Here is a 7,141-nt window from a genome sequence, read left to right on the forward strand (position 1 = left end):
CAGCATCTTCTCATTTCAATAGAATATACACATGAAATCAGATTTTACTGATCATATAAATTTCAGGGGAAGATGAGTAGATTTGGTAAAATCCTTTTTGAAACAAAGTCTTTGGTTACGGCCTTGATTACTATTTTAGTTATTTAATTTTTAAAAAGTTTTATACTCAAATCATTGTCAATAAATAAATAATTGTGAAAGTTTTTATTTGATTATGTTAAATATTGTCCAGGAAAAACAAACAAACCGATAATATTCAGTAAGTTACCTCCTATAGCCAGGGCTAAGGCAGAAATACATGAAATACACCGCCAGCTCAGTCAATTCCAGCTGAGGACCGCAGTGTCGTGCTTATTAGCACTCATCAGCCCGGCATAGGAGTGACTGAGCTGGAGGTGGAAAACCTCTTAAGGAAGCCAAGAGTGCCAAACAAACTGGTAGCTAATACGGAAGGCAAAGCAGGTACCTGCTTTGCCTTCAAAATTCGAGTTGTACCGTACCATTGATTCGGTCACTCGTCTGGTCAGTGCTAATTCTGTATTAGCTACCAGTTTGTTTGGCACTCTTGGCTTCCTTAAGGGGACACTGGACGTTCAAAAAGAAGAAATCTTTGTGAAATTTTTGACATTTGTATTTTTTGAATTAATTTGAATATGAGGACAATTTTGTGAGTTTTGTTTTATTTATTATAGTATAGAGAATGACTTAAAATAAGTTTCAGTGTTGTGAAATCAAATTAATTACGCAAGGGACTTTTCAAAGTTTTGTTAATTATCGTTAATTTTTTTAAATAATTGGTCTTCTAATTGAAATTTTTTAATGAAATTTTGTAATTAAGCTTGTATTAGTGTTTAAAGTATATGGTTAAAATTTCATGCAAATCCATCAATAATTTAAAAAGTTTGCTTTCAAGGTCCAGTGTCCCCTTAAGAGGTTTTCCACCTCCAGCTCAGTCACTCCTTTGCCGGGCTGATGAGTGCTAATAAGCACGAAACTGCAGTCCTCGGCTGGAATTGACTGCGCTGGCGGTGTATTTCATGTAAACTGATAATAGCTTTCCCTGGAAATGTTGATTTTTGGTGAAACAAGTACCAAATATTTAGTTCATATGTTCACAAAATGTACGCAGAACATGTCATTACTCATGTCAGATTTATTAAAATCTGATTTTATAAGGCAAAATTACTTTTAAAAACATTCTAAATGAAGCAATGATCTCACAAAAATTTTGTCAAGTAACTTTGCAAGGTATTTTTTGCATGCCATAAAAAGGCAATTAGGAAAATCTAACAGTTATTAGGGTTTTTATTGAACATTTTTTTAAAGGTGTTATGAATCGGCCCCATTCTTTCACGTGCTTCGGATTAACTTTGCTATTGTTTCTGACTTGGTCAAGTGATGAACTAATTTTAGATTAGTAAATTGGATGCGATTTTGTTCGTGACGGGTCGAAAACGACAGGGGAAGAAGTTCGACCGGTAAGAAAACCAGCCTGAGTGGCTTAAAGGATAAAATTCTTAAATAAAAAACACAGGAAAGTATTCCGCCAAATGGTTAACTGGATCTATTATTAATATTATTATTGTTGTCATTGTTTAGTTGTGGTTATTACTTCCTTTTTTATACGTTTATTAATTTACTTTATTTATTTATTTATTTATTATGCATTATTATTATTACTATTTTATTTATTTAATTTCTTTTCGATTATTTTTCACCTTCAAACAAATTTTTCAAATTTAAGCAGTCTATTAGAATTTTGAAATTATCGATTCTTAAACTTTTAGTTGTTACTACAATTGAATGAGGCACTTTAACATTATCACTTTTGTTGGCCATTGCTCGTCTTATCGGAGAAAATATTTCAAAATTAAGAGTCGAAAAATCGTTAACCTTTTTCACAAGCGCGGATGCAAGAGAGCGGTAGTAGGGGTTAAAGCCCTGGATCCGTCTCTTAAGTGGCGACACACTTTGATCCATGCACTGCGCGCCGCTTTCAACTGCGATTGGAGGCGGGCAGTCACGTGGGTTCAATCCGCCATTTTGTGTCGTTGCCTGTGTGATTTCACTGTGCGGAATACTAGATATTTTCTCTTTGCTATTCGTATTTTTCATCAAACGCTATCTTTAATGTGAAGATGCCTTGGTGTAGTGCATTAAGATGTTCTAACAGTTCAAAATTACTATATCGAAGTACATTGAAAGATTATTTATGTATTTTAAATGTTTTCATCAATATTGCTGCGCAATTTCAGATACTTTATGAAACTCTTGTTGAAATTGTAATATTTTTTACTTTTCATGAAATTGTCTGATGGTTTGTTAATTTTCATGGGATAATAAGGACATTCACTAAAATCATCATAAATAGTTCCTTCAAATATTGTAAAGCTCAACTATGTAACGGCACCTAATAAATTGCTAGCAGTAGTAAAATATTTGCCCAGTTTTCAAAACTGATTTTTCTGAGTTTAGGATAACAAAACCGCCAAAATTTAAATATACTAGTTATTTTATTTATTTTTAATGTAAATTTTCTATTGTTTAGTTAGTTTCAAAATGTCTCAATAAACTGTAGCAAAATTATTTTAAGAACACGTCGTTTTGCTTTTAATTGTGTCCTAGCCATGAGTTTCAGTGTGTTGCCAAGTTAATTATTTATCTATTTTGCGCGTAAAAATTAAGACATTAAAAGTATGAAAATATTCATTAAAAAAATTAAGCTTCTTTGAGATTACAGTAACATGTAACTCAAGCCAAGTTATATAATTAAGTGAAGATTTTTTTTTTTTTTTTGCCCGGAAAAAATCTGTTTTCGTTTAATTTTTATTTTGATGTGAAAACTTTTTTAATATATATATATATATATATATATATATATATATATATGATTTAACACAGTATCTGTTAATTTACAAATTCATTATTACTATTTTTAACAGTTTGTCACGTCGTATTTGAATTCCTATTGGTATCAAATATTTCAATTATTATTATTTTTTTTTAAATATTGATTTAAAACTGGTTACATTTTATTATCAGTTCGTTGAATTTTTAAGAACTAGTAGTATCCTTAAAAATCAGATTTAAATGAAAGGCATTTTTTAATATAAAATCGTCATGAGAAACAAGAAAGTGTTGGTAAGAAAAAAAAGAAAGAAAGAAAGAAAACTACACACATTAGTAATATAAATGATACTGCTTTGCATGAATAAGTTCAAACTGTTGCCCACAAATAATTTATGACACAATTAATTTAGCTCACTACTGTTCTACTCAGTAGTGGATTTAAGGGGGGGAGGAGGCCCGTGCCCCCCCCCCAAAAGGATGAATTTATTTAAATATTTTATTCACAATTTTTTAATTGACTTCTCCATAGCGTTTTTTTATATAGTTAATTAAACAGAACACAAAACACACATAGAGCATATTTTGAATAATAGCATTTTTATTTGCTAAAGAAGTCATACTGGAGTCCTAGAGTGGCAGAATACATTTATACATTTAACTCGCTGGTTTTGAATTCAAGGGAACGTAATATCCCGATTCGTCCATTAATTTTTCTTTGATGGAATCAATAACTACCATTCTTCAAAAAATGTGCAGGCGTGCCTAAAAGAATAAATTTGATCCAGGAAGCTATTTGCGAAATAATAGCTTTTTCTTTTTCAGCTTATAAAAAATGCAAAATGAAAGAAATCACATCGTAGTTTCTTGAGAAAACCATGATATTAATGGAGGTGGTATGTAATATGAATATGTTATCTCAACTGTATCATGGCTTCAAGAACAATCAGCAACTGCTTCGAAATCCACACAGAAATTGTCCTGAATTTTTCAGTAAAACTTATATGTTTAATAGCTATGGTTTTCTTAATTAAATAATATTTTATAGTTAAAATACTATAAAATAATATTAAAACCTTAAATGAGGTATGGGTATTTTTTTTATTGAATAACCTTGCCCTCGTGTCGTAATCGTTACGACATTGTTCCTAAAATTCAAACCGCTAATTGTATAGCATTTCGGTAACATTATTATGGTTTAGTATTTAATTGGCTTGAAACGTTAAAGATGTTTTACGTCCACATTCAAAGTATATTGTTACATAATATGTATGTTCTTAGAAGTAGATAATTAGCTTAAGGGATCCTAAAAAAATTTAAAAAAAGACATTTTAAAATAAAGTAATGAAAACTTTGTTATGAAACACCGTATGTGGCAGGGGGAAGGAGGAGGTGCTATTCAATTTCCCGGGTCCCCTCCGAGAGATTTTTCTGTATCCGCCCCTGGTTCTACTATACAAACTTTCTAATAATAAAACGCATATTTAAAACACTTTGAGTAATTTAACTCAGAAGGTCTATATGGGGAAAAAAAGAAATTACTCAGTCGAAAATTTCTTCAAAACACCTTTTTACTAATATTCGGTTTAATAATAAAAAAATATTTTACTAAGGTAAAATTCAACATTTTTGTATGTATATTATCAGTTACATAAGTTACGATCAAAAATCTGCAAACATTCGTTGATAAAAAGATACTTTTCAATGAGTGAAACTCTGCATTTTTCTACTGTTGAGATAGGGAAAAAGTTGCGGAACGACACAAAATGGCGGACGCTGGAGCGTGTCGCCACTTAAGAGACGGATCGAGGGCTTTAGTAGGGGTTACCACCCTTGCCTTGAAGCTAGATAAAGAAACTTTCCGCTGGTAAATTTTTAGTTTTCAACTACCAAAACATAATTTCACATGATCTTCGATTATGATAGGGGAATCGAAGTTCGGGACTCTCAATGAAAAATTTCGGAATTGATGTCCTAAAAATTGCAGGCCATCTCGTGTTACGTTAGGGTAAGGGATATGGTTCGCAACTTTAGAGCTGGAATTCAGGCTACGTTGTAAGGGGTAAGTAATAAAACCCAATCACCCTGTCCTAGAAAAAATTCTGAAACCGCCCTTGCCTTCTTACTGCTTTAAACTTTCAAGTAATACTACTTAAAGGAAGTGTTAAAGTTTCTGTCAGCAGCACCCCACAGTCTTCATTTCTTTTGCAACGGACTTTCATGAACAAAGAGTGGACGATTAACTTGTGTCGGGAAAGTAGCGCCAATCATCACCTTATTTTTCAACTGTAAAATAAAGTGACATATAATAAAATTTTACTGAACGTTTTTAACAAAAATGTAACTCGTTATCTTTCTTGAAGGTCTCTGGCCCTGGCATTCGTACGCAAATGGAACTTGGGTAACTACTTTGGAAAACATTGACAAATAGCCAAAAGATTTTGAATATGTTAACAGTGATTCCATCCAGCCGGTGTTCGAAATGTAACAGCGAGGCTTTTCCGCTGTTTCTATTTTCTTGTTAATTACTGAAGTCCTAATGAGCTGTCAGATGTGGAAATTTCTGACTCATTGTGATGAAACCAGAATTCAAAATATGTATTGTTGTAGTCAATGACACTCAAAAGGTTTGTAGGAGGTGACATTTCGGTGACTGATGATGCGGCTAAGTGATATATTTAAAGATTGTTGTTGAGAGCAAGTGCGCTTGTTTACTCATATGAGTTCGTAATTGTACCACTTAGAGACTTTATTTAAAAGTTTTTTTCGAAGTATTTCTTGTAAAACTTGTGTATATAGAGGGGTCAGCTTTTTTTCTTCGTTTAATTTTTAACGAAAAAAGTAATTTAATATCTTCTTTAGCCTTTGCAGTCAAAAATGTTTACAGCACCATATTTTACCAGAAAATTTAAAAATCGTTATATATTTTTTAAACCTAATCAAATATGGCCTCCAAAGCTGGACTTTTTTATTTGGACTAATATTCTTTTATGATAGCTAAAGATAGATTTGTTTTCTTAAAATTCCAAAAATTTTAATAATTACAAATTGTGAAAAAACATTAAAATTTGCATAAATAATTAAAATGAATAATATAATTCATAATAATTACAACTAGTGAAAAGCACAAGAATGAACAAAAAAGAACGTTAACTTTTACTTTGTTAAAACAAATATAAAATACTAATTTTGAATGTTACGATTGGATTGAAATATTTGTATGCTTGAAAATAAATATTTTATTTTACGTGAAGAGTTTTTTTCTTGACGAATATGAAACCACACTTTTGGCGACTTCGATACCGTCAAGCAACTGTATGGTTTATAAGTTTTAAAATTCGTGACACCCCGTTAAATATTTAATGTCTGTCCGAAATTGCAAATTGTTTCAATCAGTACCAATAGAAGAGTTTAGCGGATATATGAAAACAACTTTCGAGATTTCAAAAGTTAAAAGCTCTAAAACTCGAAAATATATTAAGGATGCAGAATGTTAAAAACGGACGAAATCTTGTGTCGAAGTTGTGGGTGGCAGGGTGTAATTTTGATGTTTAAAGGATATATTAAGAACCTTTGCATTGAAATTAAATGCATCAAAAAAATAAAATAAAATCACTGACCAAATTTGCAAATAATATATATATATATATATATATATATATATATATATATATATATATATATATATATATATATATATATATATATATATATATATATATATATATATATATCGCTGTTGCTCGTCAGAGCTCGCTTTGTCAGCTCTGATTTACTCCTTTTAATTACACTTTAATTTACTAATTTTATTTTGGATCGGCTAGGCTATAGTAACGTGGCAACTCGGAAAATTTGGCGGCTTATTTTACATTTTTGTGCAAGTCTTAATGTAATTCAATGACTTTTTTATGCTTATTTGGAAGACCATTTGAAATTTTTGTGGAACATCTTTTTATGGTTTATTTTATTTACTTGGCATAATTTTCCCATAATGGATCATTTGCAATGGTTATCTACATAAAAAAGGATTAAAATCGCAAAGCGTGATGTAGTTACGATTTTTTAATATGCTGTTTGAGTCAGTTAGTGTAGTGTAAATCTAAATTTGCAGTTTTCAAAAACTGCGTAACACGCGAAAAGCTACGACATTTTTGGACTTCGTCTATTTTTACCTTTATAACGCCTAAATTACACAACTTTAGATGCTTACTGTGAATAACCGTTTTAAAGTACAATAAATGTTCGTCAATTCAAGCTCAAGTGGTGCTCTGTACGACCAATAGTTCAGGAGATA

This window comes from Uloborus diversus, chromosome 9, assembly GCF_026930045.1.
Source record: "Uloborus diversus isolate 005 chromosome 9, Udiv.v.3.1, whole genome shotgun sequence".
Taxonomy (NCBI): Eukaryota; Metazoa; Arthropoda; class Arachnida; order Araneae; family Uloboridae; genus Uloborus; species Uloborus diversus.